Source organism: Colossoma macropomum, unplaced genomic scaffold, assembly GCF_904425465.1.
Source record: "Colossoma macropomum unplaced genomic scaffold, Colossoma_macropomum, whole genome shotgun sequence".
NCBI lineage: Eukaryota > Metazoa > Chordata > Actinopteri > Characiformes > Serrasalmidae > Colossoma > Colossoma macropomum.
The window spans coordinates 16115060-16137110 of NW_023494806.1; the positions used below are offsets into that span (position 1 = coordinate 16115060).

General features: G+C 40.3%; 1 long non-coding RNA gene across 3 annotated transcripts in view; it reads left to right on the forward strand.

Moving 5' to 3' along the window:
- The window catches only part of LOC118827518, a 42168-nt gene extending 26657 nt beyond the window's left edge, over positions 1–15511 (forward strand). For all 3 annotated transcript variants that reach the window (XR_005008871.1, XR_005008872.1, XR_005008873.1), the window contains exons 3-4: positions 10864–10918; positions 15197–15511. This is a non-coding gene — a long non-coding RNA (uncharacterized LOC118827518). The remainder of the gene's footprint in view (positions 1–10863; positions 10919–15196) is intronic.
- Positions 15512–22051: the final 6540 nt, after the last annotated feature.

The window sequence follows — 22051 nt, forward strand, 5'->3', positions numbered from 1 at the left end:
CTACAACAACTCATTATGTTTGTAATAACTCACTTCATAATTGCTTTTGCAATACATTTTTGACATGTAGCTGAAGTAGCTTTGGCCTGAGGTTTAACTGTTGTCATCAGTTTCCCATTGGCTTTGCATATTGTGTTACACTCAGCAGGGCACAAATCTCCATATCTGCATTACTCACATCCCCTTGTCACCCAGTTCATCTTCACATTTGCAGTAACTGCTGCCAAACACAGAACTGTAATTATTCTCTACAATGTTGCATGTGCCTCTAAAAACACCACATTCTTGGTGCACTGCATTCACAAGATGCTAATCACAAAAATCAAGAAGTTACCTCAGAGCTAGTTCAACACCACCACCCCCCCCACCAAAAAAAGAGATCTAGCACCAATGATGAAAGCTTTTTAGCTAACACTCTCTGCCACCCCAATCCTCAAACATCAGGCAAATTCAGTCTCTACATTTCTGTGTCAAGCCGCCAGATTCATCCTTCCACCCACCCCCACACCTTACGCTGTTCGCCACTGTGCATATCCCCACTCCATTGTTGCATTTAAAAGAGACACGCAGGTACATTATCAGGGCCCCGTTATTAAATTCTAATAAGCAACGTGTATGCCGTGGCGCTTGGCCAATCTCCAAATCCATGCCGGGGGTCTGGGTAGGGGCCTCATTTGCACTCATTTTCATCCAGCCGGTCTCTCCTCCGTTAATGGCACGTCGCCATGGTGACGATGCGCCCGTGAACGAGCGAGTAATTAACGTCGACCCAGTGACACGCACACCTAGCTAGCGGCTAGTGGTCAGGGCATACAGTGAACTATTCTTTCGAAAAAACATTAGCGCCAACTGACGCTCAAGGAAAGGCGCACCTTGATGTGCTTGGCAAGCAAGGGGCAGAACAAAGGGATGGAGAAAGAGGGGAAAAGAGGAGGAATGGAGGAAGAGGTGTGGTGGGGTAGATGAAGAGAAGTTGCTTCTGACACAATCCCAGCTATCATCCAAAGTAGAAAAAAATGGAAATGCTAAATTGACACTCTAATAAAGGGGGATTTCTATGCAAGCGTGCATGACATAGCCTACTGTACATGCAAGAAAGCGTGTGTATGTGTGGGTGTGTGTGTGAATACACTCGCATGGATGCTCAGGGGGTGTGTGTGTCTACGTCTTGATGGCAGGGCGCTTTAACGCTCACCCAGTTGAAAGTTGAAAATCTTCAATATTTAATACAGTGGTAGAGCGAGCGCAAGGAAGGGGGGTGGCACTGTAATGATTATTTGTGACAGAAGGCTGTGTGTGTTGGATCAGTCAGCTGAATGTAGGGCAGTGTGAGGGAGCCTCGCTGCTGATACACGAGGAGAGAGAATCTCAGAGGCTAAGGCTGCAGCTGAGCAGCAGCGCTGCGTTTCTATGCAGTTTGTAGCCTTTTTAAGATAAAATGTGGGTGACTGAATTCTGACTATTTATAATGTGCTGTCAGTATTTGGGATATGACCAGGAAAGGAGTACATTTAACCCTGTAGTCTGTGATGAGAGATCTCATATTTAGGCAAGCAATTGCACCTTTTTTTCCAGATGCTTTTTCTTTATCTCTCTCGCTCTTTCTTTTCCTCTCGCTGGTGAGGAGGAGGCTGTGTAGATGTGCTGCTATGCAAACTCAAGCTAGTTCTATTATTAGACAGTCCTATTGCGCGCGCCCCACCTCCATCCCCTCTTGTCTTTCTTCTTCACAGTTTCAGTGGCATTACTCACATAGCAAAATATCTAACGTCTTCAGACCGAATGATAGAGTAACTGTGCCAGTAACAGAGTCCTCTTATCCGAGTAACCGTGTGAAAAATAATCTAGTAAACAGTTAAACCGGGTCAGGCAGATGAGATTTGATGTGGACTTCGGAAGTACAGGACTTTACCTGTTATTGATTTATTTTATTCCACAAAGTTTGTTTTAAATGCAAGCAATTATAATTATAATGATGGCATAAACAACTATAATAAAATGATCTATAAAACAATAACAATAGCAACACGTTTCCTCCGGTAATGCTGAGACCGTCCTTTGCACCGATGCAGACGTTGAAGCAAAAACAGAGCGTGCAAGTTCAATGTTCATTTTTGTGAAATAAAGGACTTGATAAAAGTAGTTCCATAAACGTTGTGGTTGTAGTATGTTGTCATCTTTATTTGGCCACGACACTGTAATTAATCTAGTAATGAACAAAACTGCCATTGCCCATGAACTTTACCATTCAAGGCTGCTTAGCTCAGCCTGATTCCGAGTTCTCTGAAGCAATTTCGACTGAGACCATTTGAAACAGTTTGTTTTGCCTGATGTACAAGAGCTGAGAGATTTTTAGAGTTGAAGCTGTTTGTCTGATGTCTGAAATCTGACATTGTGGTCTGAAGATGTCCTAAAATGTACACCGTACCATATAGGCAGGTTTTTTTCCCACAGGCATGGTATCTGCCTGCATCACCAAGCACGTTCAGCCAGCGTGGCGCAACAGCCATGTTTTGAGACCAATCTAATCTATGTAAGGTACATGGTACTAATGTAGCAATATACCCAAACAATATCAATTCACCCAAACTGTTTAAAAGTTGAAAATGTTTACGTGTGAGAAGACCACACAATATTGTTCAGTATTAGGGGTAGTGGGACTTTAGTGGAATTTGGTGAAGGTGTAAAGTGTATTGTTGTGGTTTGTTGTAATGTTTGTGTTTGTCTGATTCCTTGTGAAAGTATCATCCTAGAGTCTTACAGCAGTTTGTGTGTAATAAATAAATAAATCAACGATGGGATGAGTTTTTACCATCACTGTGTCTGTTACCGCAGTAACCCGGTTAATCAACACCAGGCACAGGTCTATATACTTTTACATATTGTAGGATTTGAAGTGATGGAGAGAAGCTTATCATTTACTTCAGAGTGGGCAGAACCAAGAGAACATGCACTCAAACGGACAGCCTCTAAAACCATGGGAATGGAGGCTGCTGAGGTTCAAGGTCAATGCCAGAATAGAGGAGCCTGGGGCTGCATTGTCTGCTTCAGCCCCACACCCACCACACAGCCATCCCTTTACCGCAGCACACTCTTCACTGCCACCAGGCTCAACCAAGCTCAGTAACCCCTCAACAAACACACTCCCAAAGATCACCATACAAGTTGGCACCTCATGGCACACCACCCTTAGCACAATCTACAGGATCTAGCAGCACACTGTGTGTGTGTGTGTGGGGGGGGGTGTTGCTTTGTATTACACTGACATGCCTTTACAAGCATGCGCGCACATGCATGTGGGTACATAGGTACCTCATATTTCACAAATAGAAACAGAACAGTAGCAATAATCCCACAGTTATGTTAGTCAGCAAAGCCATGGGCTGTTACCTAGCCGGCCAGCAAGCTGTGAGAAATGATCTAAGACCAGCCGGTGAAAAGAGAAGCTCCGGCAAGGGCCAAGGAAGGAGGCCATGATTAGCTCCTTTGTTGGAGGTCTTTTGAGCTTCATTGGCTCCAAAGAAAAGCAGTCTAATGAGTCCACCCATGCTTGGCCGAAACTTTGTATGGAAGACAAACTATGTTATGGTGGTCCCCCTCGTGCAGGGCAGTACAGCAGAATGATACAGAATGCTTGCACATATGGTCGCCCGATTTCAGGACCCCACAAAAAAGGACTTTCTCATGTGCTTATTAGCAAGGGGGGGAAGGCACGCAAGAACACACACATAGGCTATTAAACACACAAATCTATACGTATTTTGACAGTATCCTCTAAATTGATGAAATGAATACCTTCTCATTTTTTTTTATATCATTTTCATGCATTTTTGCTTCTCCAGTGGAGTGACTATTTCAGAGATTTAAAAAACAGCAACAATATGGTTAATGTGAATACACCAACAGTCTAACTTAACATTTTGTATCTTAACAGTTAGGCTGTCCGCAGTGACCAGCACTGTTGTCTTGAACTTTAGCACGGCTTCAATTTCCACCATGCTTTCAACATTACACAATAACAGTAAAAGACAAACGAAATATGCAGCGATCCTAATCCAAGAATTAATTGGTCCTTAGAAGACTACAAGGAGTTCCTTCTCCTTCTCGATGCTTCAGGCTACATGAATAGCGACCAAGCCATTCTTTGCAGAAGACGCATGCAGGTCGGGAGCGTCCTGTGTCTGTTGCTCTGAGCCATTTGAGTCTAATTGTTTCCGTCAGTCTGAGAACGTCCCGGCAACGGCGTGCGGCTCCCTCTGCCTGGGCCCCCGTAACTGAGCTGGGGTCTGGAGAATGGGCCCACTTTGTAGCCACACAGCAGGCTTGAGCCACATCCATTCTGCTCCCCAAACTGTCATGCATAACAACTTTATTGAGGCTCAAATTGGAGCTGAAAGCAAAGAATGGGGGCGAGGGAGAGGCGGCGGAAGGCGTCCGTGAGAACGAACCTTGGTGGAGCAGCACTAGAGAAAAAGGGTGCCTGCTTTTCTCAAGGCCTTGAAAAAGTAGTTCAGATCAATTAAGACATCAACATTAAACGTAATGTGCTAACAATAGCATATCAACTAGCCTGACTGCATTTGAATGAAAATTACAGAATATAGAGAACGCGTCCCATAAATTGTCAACAAACTGGCAAGAAAATATAGAGAACAGCCTGCAAAAATGTCTCTTAATTGTTTTGGGTTTTTGTTTGTTTTGTTTGTTAATGGAAAATGAATCCCAAGGAAAAAAATTCAAAGTCACGTGTTTGCAAAAATAAATGTCTTATGGGATGCCTATAGGTGCCTCTTGTAATAACCAAGAAAGAATCATCAATGTCAAGTTCAAGTTCAGTATGAAGACTGAGAAACCCACCTACAAGACACCCCCCGAAAAGCCCAGGCTGTCTAATGCTGAAACCTTTGAATCTTGGACAAAAGCGTGCGTAAATTCCCCTGGGCTGGCCTGCTGTGGGGCCTTCCTTGTGGGTTTGTTTTGGAGCAGCTTCATGGCGAGCCACTATCCCAAGGATTTAGGGCCAGTATTAAAACCCCCTCTGGGGGGTGGTTTAACTACAAGCTGAGATACGCTCTCCTTCTCTGTCTGTCTCTCTCTCTCTCTCTTTTTCCTTGTCTTACTCCTGACATTTCTTCAAAGTGTCTGTACACAGTACGAAGCAAAATCATTTAGAATGTGATTTTTTCTAGTACCAAGTTCAGATGGACGAGGTAGCGAACTTTGTGTGTGTGCTAGTGTGTGAGCTGAGGGGAGTGGTCTGTTCAGGGCACAGGCTCGAGAGAAGAGCTAGCTCACAGCTCTGAGAGTCTCAACAAAAGGCCGTCTCTGTCCATTGTGTGCGAGCTGTTTTTCCCACGAGAGGCCCGTCTGGCTGAAAAGGGAGTGTATCAGTTTCTCCTGACATGGATGTTTATTCATTCTGTGGCCGACCGTGCCGCCAGCTCAAAAGGATTCACCTTACGGTTTTTGATGTGTATGACACACACAAACACACACACAGACACACACATTTTTTTGGAGGGGAGGCAGGTGAAAATAAAAGGCACTAGGCATTTGGAGTTCAAGCTGTGTGAATAGCCTTGTCCACTATGACAGTGACAGAATCTAGGCTATGCATCCATCTCGTAGACTAGCTAGAGCACGGGTGTCCAAACTTTTTTTTTTCCAGAGAAGGACAGATCAGACCATGTCAAAATACCTGAGGGTCGAAATTTTACTTACGAATGATTAGAAATATTTTTCTTTAAAATATGTTAAATACAACATCTTGTTGGCAATCGATTCTGAGAATTTGGCGATGACCTTTTACACATATAAATCTGCCAATAGACGAGCACGCATGTGAAATGTATCCTAGTGTAAAATTCCTATCCATGTATAAAAGATGCATGAGGCTTCTTTTATTGTTGGAAAAATTGCAACCTATTGGCTGGCAGGCCACTTAAAACACACAGTAAAACAGAAGCCACAGGCTAATTAAAATCTGTCCGCAGGCCGCATTTGGCCCTGGGGCCGGACTTTGAACACCCATGAGCTAGAGCATTGCCTTCACTATGGAAAAAGCCAAAAAACGGTGTAGAATCAGGGTCAGCATTGCCCTTAAATACTGCTACTGGCTTTTTAAATTTGGCAGGAATTAAGTTGGACACAAATTTCAGATATATATGAAGTCATATCAGCACCATGGCCAGAGATCAACAAGGTTCTGTTGTTGAGAAACGTGCATCAAATCTTTCACCTTTCACAAGAGATCCAAAAGCCATGTCAACCTAATAGAAACCAGCTAAGCCATTATGTTAAAGTTTTCAACCAAATAAGATCAGGTCTAGCTGTCCTTTGACAGCTACTCTAATCAGACTGACTAAACCATATACCTAGTTCAAGAAAGTTCATCAGTGAAAAATCAATAGACTGTTCAGGGCTTAACATTTTCCTAATTTTTCGGTCCTACTAGATATGGTACACGAATAACCAATTATTACAAAGAAACCCAACTCTTCCAACATACCATGGGGTTGACCAACCTGTTTTGAGAGCACTAACAATGCTACTGGTGTACAATTAACTGCATAATCTTGTACACACTCTCTTTATCTCTCTGAAACTGCAACATGATCCTTCTTCCAAATGGATCCAAGGCTCAAAAACTGTGACAGTTCTGTCACTTTTTGAACATTCCAGACTAACAACATTAGCTTAGGAGGTAAGGGGTCAAAACAAACTTAACACACCAAGTCTGTCTCATTTCGAAGACTGCCATTATCGTCTAAGATAACTCAACACCCCCCTTCTTTCCTCTCACTCTTGACCCTGTGTGAGACAATCAACAGAACTTGAGGACCTGGCTGCCATGTTGAGACTGACTTTGAAAGGGCTCCATTGTCATGATGTAACAGGATGCCACAGCAGGTTGCTTGATCCACTGTTTTCGATCTGAAAAGCTTATTTTTTCCTGCTCTCGTTTTTCTTCTCCCACTACAGCATCAGCTGAGAAGGTCAAGGAACACGGTCTTTTTTGTGTTTTATGCTTATACACTTAAATGTGCCATTTCTTTCTTTTAAACTGTTAGCATTCGGCTAATTTTAGCACATGCTAATATCCCCTTTCTTCTTAAAGCTAAAACGGAGCTGTCCACCATTTCTGTGCTAACCCATTGAAGCTTATCCGCATATTTGTCTGGGAGTTGCCAGGTTTCACAGCAGGTGTGTGAGTCCACGGACTTGTCTGAGGCAAAATCATGGTCTTTAGTGTGGAAGCAAAGAGGCCGCTGTCTCTTAGTCTGAGCGTGAGCGAACTGTCAGGAATCACGTTTTAGTGGCTTGTTCAGGTCACGCTGGGAGAGCAGCTTCTTGTACTCTCTCTCCTGCCCTGTCTTTTTCTTCCACTGTCTGTCTGGATTTTCCTTTTAAATTCTTCCTTTCTTGCCCTCATTTTGGTGTTTGCTTTTTGACTCACACAGAGATGAAATTTCTTGATTGGCAGGCGTGAAAGGTTCATTTCTAATAGCATGAGATGCTCCTGATTGGTAATAAGCTCAAAGTAGTCTAGCCATTATCCAATGAATAAATGAGTATGCCATGTATTTAATATAGGAGTTATTTGAAGGATGGAAATTTTATGGGTGCAAATTTTCAAGACATATGTAGCATACAAATTCTTGCTGTACATCAATGCTATAAAAAAGAAAAAACCTTCCTTATTTTGATCACATTTTCTTAGTCCAATGCCCATAGAAAGAAACTGAAGTCAGCTGATGTATAGCGTTAGCACTATGTAAGCTAGCTATTCTTCGTTTTTATGAACGCTGCCATACTAACCATGTGCAAGGCACTTTTAGCATTAGCCATATCAGCCATATCCGCAATGCTTGATGTTACATGGCAGAGGAGGACAGACATGCAAATAGCGGCGTCACATTATGCAAGCTCTTTTTTGTTTGGCAGGCTGCTTTGCTTTGCACTGGGAGATTTCTGTGTAGCCATCTGTGCTCTTCCGCTTTTGAAACGTGAGAAAATGCTCACATTTGCATAAGAATAATTGACACTTCAAATTAGCCATCCAATCACAGGGGATTATTTTTAGTGTATGGTTCTGCCATCTTGGAAATAAAAAAGAGGGAATGAGAGAACGTAAGCTCAGATATTAACCCTTTAGAAACGTGTCGTCTTAGGTTACAAAGATAATAGCCTACAATAAAATACTTATTTTTATCATTAATACTACTTGTGAACATGTGAGCTTTAAGACATTCAAAGAATTCTCTCACACAGAAGTGCTAAATGACAGAGGTAATATTAATTTGAAAGCCACTACCAGTGGGTCATGTTTGTGTGCATGCATGTGTGGCGCATGTGGCCTGTTTTTGTAGAGAGAAGAGACAATCTTAAATTATTTATAATGGCTAATGAAAAGAATCACTTCTGGATGAACTGTGGTCTGAGCTCTACATGTCCCTGGATAGGTGGGCATACACATGCACACATACACACAAAACAGTTACAGTGACTGATTTAATCATCTGCTTTCCAAAAGAAATCCAAAATTTAAAAAAAAAAAAAAAAAACTTGCAATACTATCATGTGGTAAGCAAATAGTATAAGCCAGACATTTTATGGGTTTAAAAACTATGTTGTCAAATTTACAGTAATTCACCATCAAATATAGTTATCTACGGTCCTGGGTTTTACAGGTAACCCCACAGCGGGACAGTCCCTGCTGTAGTGTGTAAACCATGAGGAGGAGGGGCAGTTCTCACCTTCACTGGACAGCCATGAATTCATTTGTACACATAAGAAAAGACTGGAGCCCCCCGGTATAAGACCAGGATATACGCTGCCTGGGTCAGAGACCACGGCGTGTGCGCGCGCACAAATGCACGCCCAAGCGCATGGCCTCACCCATCTTGCACAGTGGCGGAGTAGAGGTTTATCCAGGTTTCCATGGCAACGCTCCAGCATGCCAAGGCGATACCAAACCATTGGTGCCAAGGGCAGAGCAAGAAGGCAGGCAGGGAGGGAGGGAGAGAAGGAGAGATAGAGAGAGAGAGAGAGAGAGAGAGAGAGATAGAGAAAGGGGGCTGTGTGCTACACTCAGATGTCTTTGTTAAAGTGTAGCACATTAAAACCGAAATCTGTATTGACAGTCAAGCTGTGTTCTGTTGTTTTGTATGCATGTGTTTCAAGGAAACAGTTTTATCCTGTTCAGCCCAATAAGACACTGTAGCGAACTTGGTTTAGAATTGATGCATGATGCTGAGATTTCAGCAGGGCCATCCCAATAATTTTAATATACGAGTATATGTCTGTTACATCTGTCCTCATTTCTCTATTTAGCATTTGGAAGATTAATCTTTTTTAAGCCACAGAATGGAATTATTAGGTGGAGGGTGGAAGTGTGTCATCTGATTGGATCGCTAAGGAGTTCATTCACACATGCAAGTCAGACACATGTCTATTGCTTAAAATAGAAGCGAATGTGTACCATCAGGTACCATGTTATAATAGAGGCTTTTTATTTAATAAAGAGTGCCATGGTTTTTCATGTTATTCTCAAGATTTTGAACCCCTGGCCACAGAGCACCTTTAATACAAAATGTTTACTTCCCTACCAGCAGCACTCTCTGTTTATATTCTTTAGAAACTTCAAATGTTATTGCTTTTAAGGTGATTTTGAGAACAAGTATCTGCATACTCATTTGGAAATATCGACGAGTATTTAACACATGTAAACAGCTGTCAAATATAAGAGTCCGCACCAAGGATCAATTCTGGGCTTGTTTGGAGATGGGGCTTAAAATCGCTGGTTTGCTTTCACACCTAAAGCTTCCATCCGGACCTTGGATCAGTTGTCCAATTCCATAAGTCACTTTTCTGTGTGCAGGTTTGCAAAATGGTAGGCAATAGCTTCATTCTCCTTGGATATCAAGACTAAAGCAGTGAAGAACAGCACTTTATGTCCACAACAATCCTTTACCCGCCTCACAAAACTTGAAGAGAAGTAATGCAAGAAGTCAAAGCAGTGAAGAAGCACCTAATCATGAGTTTGCCAGCATTATCTCAACTAGTTACGCAACAAAAAAAATCTACATACAACCTAACCTAATACTGTCGACATTTCACTCGTATTCAAAATAAATATAATTTGAAATGAACAAAACACTCCACATTTAGGTGTTCTGACAAGAACTGAGCTGTGTGCTATAGCGTTCTATAAAGTTTGTCCAATCTCCCAAAAATTGTGAGCAGAGGCCAGGATAGGTCAGTTTCTGTGAATATAACCTAAATTGTCAAGCTAATGACTTAGCAAGCTATGGCAGACATAGATAACGTATTGTTAGTCTCATGATCTAACGACTGGTGGTTCTTGGAGTGCGTCATGTTGTGTGGTATAGGCAAATCAACAGTATACATTAAATCATTAATATCCACATCAATACAAAAGCACTTACTCTGACACAATCCAGCACACAATTGGGCCACAGGTCACTACAAGTGAAGGCTTCCTGTCACCATACATACATGTACACGCTCCTTGGAGGACATATTGTTAACCCAGACCAAATGGGCTTTCACTGAAGGGTTAAAAGAGGGAATGGAATGTGTGGTAAATGATTTATAATAGCTGAAACTGTTTCAATGTACCTCAGCTGTGTGGGGGGATGCGGAGTGCACACTGCACTACACTTTGCTTATATATCGTCTGATATGCGGTGAAAGCATGGGTTTATCTAGCTCAAAGAGTTGGTGGGAGAAGAAGTAGGTCATGATATCCCAGGTTCAGGGGGGTTATATCTGATTTACCTAGTCATATGGAGCCATCTGCAGTCCCTACATCTGACATACCATTGTTTATTTTCCTTCTAGGTGAGAGGAGATGTGAAATGGCTTCAAGGATTGCTCGCTAGCATCGAGAGTAAAGGTTAGTAGAGGCATTTTCTCATTCAATCATTTTTAGGTTTGGGAGTGTAGCAAAGTGTATAAGAAATTTAAGAATGCTACAATTGCTTATCTTTGCTAAATACTGCAAGAACTCTAGTTACTTCAGCTATGTGTTATTTGTCTTTTGCCCTGTCAAAAATGATCTTGACTTACCTCAAATGAGCGCGTAACATAACTCACACTGTAACTGTAAATCTTTAATGTATTTTAACATTTTAAAGATTTTACTTCGTCATTTTTAACCATTTCTACTGGTCAATTCGTCATGAAATGCTTCCGCATTGCAAAAAGGTAGCTGGTGATTTCAAACGATCTAAACAAACAAACTAACAAATAAATGTGTTGTCATAAGGTTCTGACATAGAGTGACAACATGTTCAGCCAAGCTACTATTACATATCTAGCATACAAATTTCAAACACAATTCACTGAGAGCTTTTGAGGCCCTGTTGCATAATTGCCCCCGTTATTTCTTATAGCAGACAGATTACATCAGACCACCGCCTAGTAATTGGTCCTCATGCGTTTGTGTCACATAGTTCAAACTGGCGCATTGTTTTACAGGCTAATGTATATCACTAGGTACTTGTTGAAGGCACGTAATACACTGTGTGCCTTGGTAGGCTATTTATTAGTGACTACTTGAAGAAACAGCCATTCTAGCTAAATGGAGAGAACTGCTTAGTTTAATGGAAGCACTCAATGGCATGTAGAAGCTCCTACTTGATAACTGAGGATGGTGGTACGTGCAATCTCAGCACGACTCTGTCGAGTCAGGAGGTTCGGTTTGGGTAAGTGTGGATCAAGCGCCACTTCCATTTCTTTGAGAGATAATGGAGAGTATGTGGAGAGTTTGACACAGATAGGGCAGTGGATTGTGCTGAGTCAGCACGAGTGAGAACGATGCTGAAACACACATCTACGCTGATCTTGGATCAGACTTCAAACGTGTTTCTCTCTCTCTCCCGAGGCACTGTACAGAGTGTAGCTGGAGCTTTTAATTTATCCCATCGGAGTGAAGTGCTTTTTGTTATTGGGTCTTCATCGAACGAGACCTTCTAAAATTCACCTAGCCAGTGGGTGAAGTGCTAAAGTTGGCTGCTTGCAAAGCTGATTCTGCAGCATCTACTGAAGCATTAAAGCAGGTTGGAACTAGTTCAAGGAACTAAAGCAGATTACATTTGGGGAATGAGAAAAGATAAAAAAAAAGATACAATTTGTATGAAAGAACACCACAACACTGACATCATGAACATGTAAGCTCTAGTATACGTCTAACCATGGACAGATTGGTAAAATCCAGTTGTTAGTTGTACCTTGTATCTGCTGTCCACTTGACACATGATTTTCTTCACCTGCTACCAGTTAGTCTTGTGAACATGCCATGAATTGTTACTAACGTCCAAGTACATAGGGTTTTCCTTTAATCCATAATATAGATTTTATTCATTACACAAATAGTATAGAGATAGTATACTAAATTTTATAGTTTCCACTTTCACTCTCTAAGCACTGTTTAGCTGTGGGGAAATTTAATATACATCTAGCACATACAACAGTCACAAATGTCTTCTATTTATACACAAAACAAGGATATATTCTAGGAAGTCTGGACTTCAATTATATGTTAGTGTTTGTCAAACAACATTCAGACACACCAGAGAAATATCTTTTGATGTTCTGCAAGTTATGTCTTGGCTTTGTAGATAACTGGTTTTAAGCTTTGTTACAGTGTTGGTCAGAATATATGATAAATTATACAATGCTGATCTGGAACAAACAGTTTCAGCAACTATTTTGGCTCCGGCTCTTACTTTGAAGAAAATGAATTAGCATCTTTTTAATGTCATGTATTTCCATACAGGCTCTGACAAAGACCCCTCTTAAACTTATCTCTGATACTTGCTATTAAGGGTGTAACAGTTTCAATGCATGTCAAAAAATTGAATTTAAAACAGTGTATCGAAATTTACAACTGTGCCGCAGACATGCCCTACTGTCTCTTCCAAGTACCTCTCATTTATCATCTTTCACGGAAACCACTGGCAATCGAAACTAGGCATGTTGATGAAGCTTATGAGAGTAAAGTAGGCAGGGAGGGAGGGAGAGGGGCTTATGTTATGCACACACTCATGCTTAATTGACTGGGCTTTTTATAAATCAATTGTAAACTCTAGTGGTTGTGATTTTTGGGAGGCTTAATTTGTTAGAAGGCAGGTGTGGCAGGTATTAAAAGAAAGTTCTATTTGAGAACTTTCATTTATTTGAAACAAGCCAATGTGTGTAAGATATAAATAAAGGTATGTAGAGTCAAGACTCTTAATATTGGGGGGAAAAAAAATGACCTCAGAATTGAAAATTGTATTGAACATGAAAATATGTGCATCGCTACACTCAGTGTGCTTGTATGTATGCTGTGCACATTGTGCAAACATTAACATTTTAATACAACGCAATCATATTTAGCCACTCCTTATTTCTGCTGCACAAAAACATACCATGTTGTAATACCATTATATCATATCAAATCAAATTGTGAACTTTGTATATTGTTACACCCACTACTTCCCATCATATGCCGTATTTACCTGAAAACAAAATAAAATACATACTTGTAGAGAGGCTGTTGGAGGGACAGGTGAAATCTGATCACATATTCTTTTTCCTGACCACGTCTTAGAAAATAGGGTAGTGTAAATTAAGAGAGGGCTAAAATGCAAGACACTCCCAGACCACTGTTGTGCGCACGCACACACACACAAACACACATACACAAAAAGAATTAAACATCTTATCGAGTTATAGGGATAGTAAGAAAATCCATGTGAGAAGACTCAGGGCACAAGGGAACAAAAGTGCAACCTGAAATAGGCAGGACGCCTGTCAGCCATTATTGTTGTCCTCATTGTTGCCACTGAATACATGGCGATCTTAAGACCTTTAAGATTTTTTGTTCCTCAAAGCAGTAGAGTCAGTTTCTGAACATATCTGATACGATAGGCTCTAAGTTTCACATTTAATACTTGGATGTGGCATGTTTCACGTGTGGATAGTTGAGTACACTGTATACACAGCTTTTTTGAAAGTCTGTATGCCTGTGTCAAAGTGACATGAAACAGTATCGTGCGATTTAATTGCATTCTAGTTCAACAGAAAGGTTCTTAGAAAGGAGAAGAATGATAAAATGTACTACATACTCTTGACCTGATGTAACCAACACAGACTCAAGGTCATGCTTCTATGCAAAGGATACATATATTGTAAGAACTTCAAGAATGTTTACACAGTGCAGTAATCTCACTATAAATAGTGCTCTGGATTTATTGCAGTGTGCTGTGTTCGCATTGATATGTTTGATTAGTTGTAACAAATAGCATACAAATACAAAAGTAATAGTGCAAAGATCTCTACTGCAGTCAGAACTCAGAAACGCAAATCATGAAAGCATTGTTTTCACCATGCCAAGTCATTTGGAGTAAAAATGCTGATCTAGAATCAGTTTTTGCCTTTCACAACCTAATGAAAATTATCACTTAGACAGGTGAGATATGATCTTGTATCTAAGACATTTGATACACATGGCCCCAGGTTTACTGCATGTACCATTCAGAAAGAATAGAAGTGAGAGGACGATCTGAAAAGACTGCCACATCAATTCACCATTTACTGAGCAGCATGTTTATAGCATATATTACAGTTTGGTTCTGGTTCTTTAGGTCTGTTTGAAATCTCCACAAAATCAGAATCTTCCATTGAGCATCATAACACATCTCACGTTAATCATAACAGCAGAAGGAAGATTATTCATATTTCAAAGAAACAATCTTCCCAATGTATTTCTACCTGTCCAGAGGCTTTCAGAACCCTGCATATTAATAAATTAAGCATTTCTCAACTAAGCAAATGGGTGATCTATCAGCCTAGCAAATTTTGTGCTTACAATGTTTCAAAAAAATAAATAAATAAAAAAGCTTCTCACAATATTAGAAATGATGCAGTTTCCTCCAGGATTAATAAAGTTTCTATCTAGAACAAAAATATGAAATTTTTTTTTATACACAGGGCATCATTAGAACAGGGCTCAAAACTGAACCATGACAGAAGCAGCGAAAAGCCCCATGCACAGAAAGACTGGATCTGTAATTTCCATGAACCATGATAAGCACAGCTATCATTTAAGTTCAATATGGATATCAAGTCTGAAGGCTTCTTAAATTACCCAGCAATTTGAACTAATATACCCTTTTCTCTTTCTCAGGTGAAGGGCATCTATGGATGACCACTCCAACCCCATTCCAGACTTTAAGAGTCTAGTATTTGAAGACATGAAATGAAGAGCCAAAAGTCAAGACCTCGAATACACCTCTGCCATTTACTCATCTTTACCTGGGTGGACTGATAACATCAGCTCCTCTGGATTACGTCCCAAGTATCACATTATGGAGCACAATCCATGTGCATATTGGCAAACTTCAACAACTGAAGCGTACAAGAATCTGTATTTTTCTTTTATAAATCTTTATAATGAATCTAAAATTTATTGAATATGTTTGATCTGTGCTGTTTATTTATCCAATAAATTGTTTATTTTTCTCATAGCACATTTTCTGTGTGATTTGTTTTTCTGAATTGTGGATGATGGAATTTCTAATACGGTGCATATTAAAATGATCAGTCTTAGGTCCACTGAAATAGTTGACATGGCTCAATCATTACCTCACCAAAGGAGTGATGCACTTGGCATTATTGCTGTGTTCCTAAAATGTAGTGGTTACAGTCACTCTTGAGAATGATTCCTGTTGTTGTAAAGTCATAGTCAAGCAACATCCAGGCCTAGAAGTCATCTTTCTATTTCTTTGCTCCTCCAATCTTTGTGGCAGGGACAACACTGGTCTCTAATTCGCTGTTCTATTAAAGCATTAATGGCAATCAAACAATGCCTATGTTGACCAAAACATGGCTTTTACTATCAACTTGTAGTCTCAGAATTTACCGGTCAAAGAGGACACGGAAAATAAGGAGAAATAACAATAGCATTTACACAAATAAAAAATAAAATGCATGCGAGGATTGCCCACTTACTATGACACCCAATATGTACTGCCAAGATTTGACTGACATAGACATTTCACATATGACATGGCAGGCAATAGGAATTCAGTTTATGATGGAATGTTATTGTCCAGCTCTAATTTGTGTTCACAAAACAATTGACATTTTTGACAAATAACAATGAAAATAAGCTCACCCTTAGCGGAGGGGAAAGTTAAAATTCACATTTTGGGTGTAATGTAGGTATGCTATTTGCACAGAATTGCATCAGGAAAGAGTCCTGATACATAAAGTGGTGTGTCTTGGTTATGAACAGTCTGATCATATATTCTACCCTATCCTACTGTGTCATACAGTGTGTATCACATGGGAGCCTAGTAGCACACCTGAGGACAAAGCCAGCCATTGTGTGTGGGAGACTGTGGGCCTGACCTCAGAATCATGTGACCATGCTATGGCCAGGTGTTGCCTGTATCTGGAGCAGTGGAGTGCCTCGTTCTCATGACTAAAAGGGACAAAGATGTAAGAGACACGATAATGTACTGGCAGTGACTGGGAAGTGCATACGTGTGTGTCGGTGTGCATATGTGTGCCTTGTTTTTGTACATTTTCAGGACAAAATGTCCTGACTTTGTTGGAAAAGCAGAGAAAAACAAGGCAAACCTAGAATGAACTTCTAAGGTTTCTTAGGTGTTTTTAGTAAAACTATGTTTAATACTTTTTATACGAACAGGGCAAAACAATTTCTTTTTAGCTATTTAGGTTAAGGTTAGGTTTAGGATTAGGCTTGAGACTTTTTATTAAATTTATAGAGTTACATTCATTATATATCTTAAGGTTTGTAGACATTTGCTAGTCCATTGTTTCTGTTGAAATCAGACATTTGTGAGGTCAGGTACTGATGTTGCATGATTAGTTCTGGATCATAAACACCACTCCAACTCATCCCAAACTTATTCAATTGAGCTCCATGACTATTTGATGTTTCTTCATCCAGAGAACGTCATCCTACTGCCCTATGGCCCAAAGCTGTGCAGCTTTATGCCCTGCTAGACAACCCTTGGCATTGGATATGATGACTTCACGTTACGTGCATCTGCTACATAGAGTCCCGTTCTATTGGCAACACTTTTCTATGGAGATTATGCAAGCTCTGTGTTCATTATTCAACACCTCCGACAGTAATGAGGGCACCTTAAAGAAGGTGAATTCACTAAGTGGAAGGCGTTCCTCAATATTTTTTAAAATACAGTCTTATTCAGTTTACACTGACTTTGTGTTAAATTTCACATTGACTACAAGGTCTTGCTTATGACATTTAAAGCTCTTAATGTCCTTGCTCCAGCGTATCTCGTTGAATTTTTGAAGCGTTACAGCACACCCAGGCCACTTTGCTATATATTTGATTAGGCTAGCTTATGCCTAGATCACTGTAGCTCATTTTCTCCTTTGGTTTGTAATTGTGCTGTTTTTTTTCTATTTAGAGCAAAATGTTTTCTACCTTTCCAATGGTGTATTTATATTCCAGTGTAAAGGACTTTGACATTTTGTGACTTAAATGAAAAGTACTACAAAAATAAAGATTCATTATTAGTAGTAGTAGTAGTAGTAATAGTAGTAATAATAATAATAATACATATTGTACATCTGTAGGGCCTCTGCATATGTGTGTTGGTGTATGTCTGTCTATTTTTCTGTATGATTAAATAGCTAGAAACAAATTATGCCTACCTACACCACTAAATGTACCTGACAAGTAATGAAAATAATTATCTTATGTGCCAGCTGCTTTAGTCAGATAAATGTTTTTTTCCCTCGATCTACAATCCTGTAAATGGAAAAGAGAACAACTTTAAAATGACTGGCAGCAGTCTAATCACATTAGGCACAGTGATTGACTGATGTCTATCGCAGATCTATAATGATGGATGTTCCATCTTCAGTTATGAATCACAGAATTAGAGCAGATCTTCCCAGAACTGGTGCTGGCCAGCCCCCACACAATTGGATTGGGCCGAGAGCATGTGAAACCACAAAAAGCCCAGGAAGCCTTGTAGCAGAATCACTTAGGATTGATCCGCAATAAACGAGAAACAAAGAGACCCAAGAAAGTTTCGCTGTTGACACTTGAATTTGTACAGAAAAAGAAATAAACCGAAAGTGCTTTTAAGGCCAAAGTAAGTGACCTTGGTGAGGTCTAAGAAAGGTATGTAACTTTTAAACTCCATTACCTACTGCAGGCCTTGAGGAAAAAGGAAAGTACTATGCAGTATTTCACTTTTATCTTCAGATAGCAGGTCTTTGTGTTATCTTATTCTTATTGGGGAAATAAGAAGGGAGGGAGAGAGACTGAGGAGAAAAAAAAAACTCTAAGGCACTACACCCTGCGCTCCCTGTGGACGCCAAGATACCAAACGCTTCCAACGCAAACTTTTTCCAACTTTCATGCAAGAGAAATGAGACCCAGTTGTACTGTAAGAGAATCTCCATTTTCAGCTTCATCTACAGACAAACAGTAGGACGTGTTAGAACAGTCGAGCATATGCCATTGAAAAAGGGACGCGTGTGTCTGTGTGTGTACAGAGGCAGGCAGACTACTATAGACAAAGCTTTTAGAGAGAGAAATGTGTAGCACATTCCCAGTGTGTCTGTCTGCCCGTCAGAATTCGCAGGCGTGCCAGGTGATGTCCTCCAAAGCACAAATCTGCCAATACGAGAGGCCCAAGTGACAGCACACACGCAGAATTGATTTCCACGGATGGGTGGCAGCGCGAGGGTGGGCAATATCACAAAACTATAACATCACAATACTTGAAGATGTTTTCACAACATAAGATATGTATCAGGATATTTCTGGTCTACTAATTTTGAGGGCAAGTTAGAACACAATGCATCAGCCACAGAGCAGTGCCACATTTAAAATTTCTATAAAAATAATGATTATTTTGACTTTAACATGTTTGAAAATAAACTATTTGAGAAAGAAAATGTAACAATCCTTAAAAAAAAAATTGTTTAAAAAAGACCAGTATGGCTGTACACTTACATTTTTTCCCTACCTGTGAGAAGTTGACTCTGTGAGAATCTCCCAGTTATTCCAAACACAGCTATAGAACATGACTTTACTAGAGAGATAGAGACAAAGAGAGAGAGAGTCCATGAGACTGTGTGAAATTTGTGTTGGCATAATACTTTAAAGAAAATCAAATCCACGTAATAAAATCACTCATTAGAAAACAAATGTATGCCTGAACCAAGCTTGATGTTCTATGTTAACAACCAGTGTATGGTAACTGAATAACCTGTGTAGTAACTAGAGTTCTGCTACCTGAGAAAACTGTATCACGACATAACTTATCACAATAATGCTAACACATCGTCATATTGTCCAACCCCTGCAGCAATGGTTTTTCAGAGGCTGTTCTCTGCTTCAGATATAGGATGATGTGTTTTGCAGCCCCGCTAGAGGAACCACAACAGAGGTGGATATAACACCCATTGCTCATGCTCACACCCTAGTGTGAAATGCAGCCTAGCACAGCCCTGTCTGTTTTATTTAACCACCACTTGTTTTTATGTTTACCATGGGAGCAACGCAATGATTCTAAGATTTCATTCGATTGCCCTTTGTATGCGCGTATGTATGCGAGCATTTGCACACCTATACGTGCATGCTCACCCCATGCCTGACTCTGTGTCTCATTGTATTTTGAAGCCTGCTAGATAGTGATTGATTCTGAAGTGTAGATCCAGCACAGTGTGAGAGTCTCCAGAGATGCAGAAAACCATCGAGCTGAAGCACAAGGCCAGTCTTCTCTCTTTCTCTCTCCTCTTATGTTTTTAGTGACATGAAACATTAGTTTATTGGAGCAAAAACACACTACGCTATTAAAAGCAGCACCTGCAAGGTGTTTATTGGTCATATAATTGACTCCTGGTTCAAGTATTTTAGAGTCACATAACTAACATAACAGAACAAAACTTCATACCTCCAAAATGCTAAATTACAGGAGAAGTACAAAGCATGCTTTAGTAGTAATGTAAGTCAATGGAACCAGACTTTTTTCCAAGTACATTTTGGCCATTTCTGTTGCTCCATTCTTCATGAAATTTACACACAATGTAAAGGGCATTTTCAAATTATGTAAATAACTGAAAACGACAAAAACAAAGATTGCAGCGATATACTCTCTGAAGAAAAAAAATGCCTACTTTTATTGAGATATTTCATTCAGAGTGCTGGGGAATCTTCTCTGGACTCTTCGCAATTGTAGCTTGTCAGACTACAACCTACTTATGACTTAAAGTTGCATTACTAGTGATGCATGTGGCATAAAAATAAATACATTATAGTCAGACAATTTTGTTTTTTCTTAACTCTGCAAATGGATAAAAGAACAACTTTAAAATGACCGGCAGCAGTCTAATCACAAGCTAGCTGCCTCAAGCCGCTATACGTCCTAACTACACTTAACGTTAAGATACTGTGTCAAACTGAGGAAAACTAAAATTTACATTCTTTTAAGTAAAGTTTTATTTCTGATTTGTTACAATGTACTTCTCATTAACTTTCAACTATTATGTGTGCCTGGATTAACTAAATCATTGCCTTATTTTATAGACAGAGAACAAATCCACTCCTCTCTTCCTGTATCTGTGTTTTGTTTTTTTGTTTTTTTCACCCCAGTCTACCCCTCCTGCTACAAATAGGACAGTAAATCCATATTTTTTGCCCTAAATAGTACTTAGCTTTCTGACTGTCCTATCAAGTACTACATTATAACAAACAATGATGACAAGCTGTAAACGCCCAAACGTTGATATGACACGTCCACTAATGTCAGCTAAGCTACCTTAGCTAGCGTACGATAGCCAGCTACATTAGCTTAGCTGACCGGCTAAACGTCTTTTCTGAGCGTAGCTCTCAAACCTCCATCAAACTATGTTACCTACTTTTATCATTAACCGTTTCACTGTATTTACACGACATAACACTTAACAATTTGACGGTATGCTCATTCTCATCCTATCAACAAAACAGGACAACGTAGTTAGCTAGCTACACAGCTAGCTAACATATTAGCTAGGTCGCTCACCTGTACGTGCGCGCTTTAATTGGTGCTTGACGTCTTGGAGATCGACTTTTGTTCATTTTCAGTTTGCATACATTGCATACGAACGAGTACATCTGTTGTGTGAGTGTTTTACGCTCATAAAGTCTTTATTTCCACCACTGTGTTAAACTCCGTCCTCAACTGCTTCAAACCTCGATCCTGGGGTGAATCTCCGGACGCACGCTGAAGCGCGCGAGGGTCCGTTCTAAACCAGTTACAAGTGTGGAACCTCTTAGGCTGGAAAAGGATCCTACTCCCTCACTGGTTTTGCGCTAGACAGGGGAGAACTAACGTTAACGTAAGAGCGCAGTGTTCCCTACAGTACTTTGACACTTTTCCCGTTTCAGCAGATATTGAGAAACACCCAAAGCCGTACTGTACCGTACGTAAAACAGTACTGTAATGACGTGAAGATGGGCTAAACTCAGCAGCCAGGCGCTGCACAGACTAGTTGGCTTCATTACTGGCTCTACGCTTCATGACGACTAGTCGCTGATGATGACACTAACAACATGGATGCTTAAGGGAAGACAACAGGTGAGGAGCCTGGTGATTCCAGGGTCCGTATCTCCGGTGTCCTGAAGGCTAGCAGTGCGAAGCAGGACTCGTTGGAGAGGTCACGTCACGCTCTGCTGACCTGTGGAGTGGATATTTGCTTGCTGCAGTAGCATCCCTTCTCTTGTGGGTTTATTCATGACGTCATCAGCGATTATTCGAAATCGACTCGACCTTAATCACATAACTGTCGACTTAAAACCTTTTAGCAACCAAAACGCATTTTAACTGGTTGTATTTGGGCCAATAGCCTAATATGAAAAACATTCTCAGAGTCATCATTTTGTGCCGTCAATATTCCGGCCTACAAAATTTAATTGGTTAAAACATAGCCATTTACTCATTATGCTTAAAATAAATAAATATAATCAATATTGGCAATGAATGTGGCT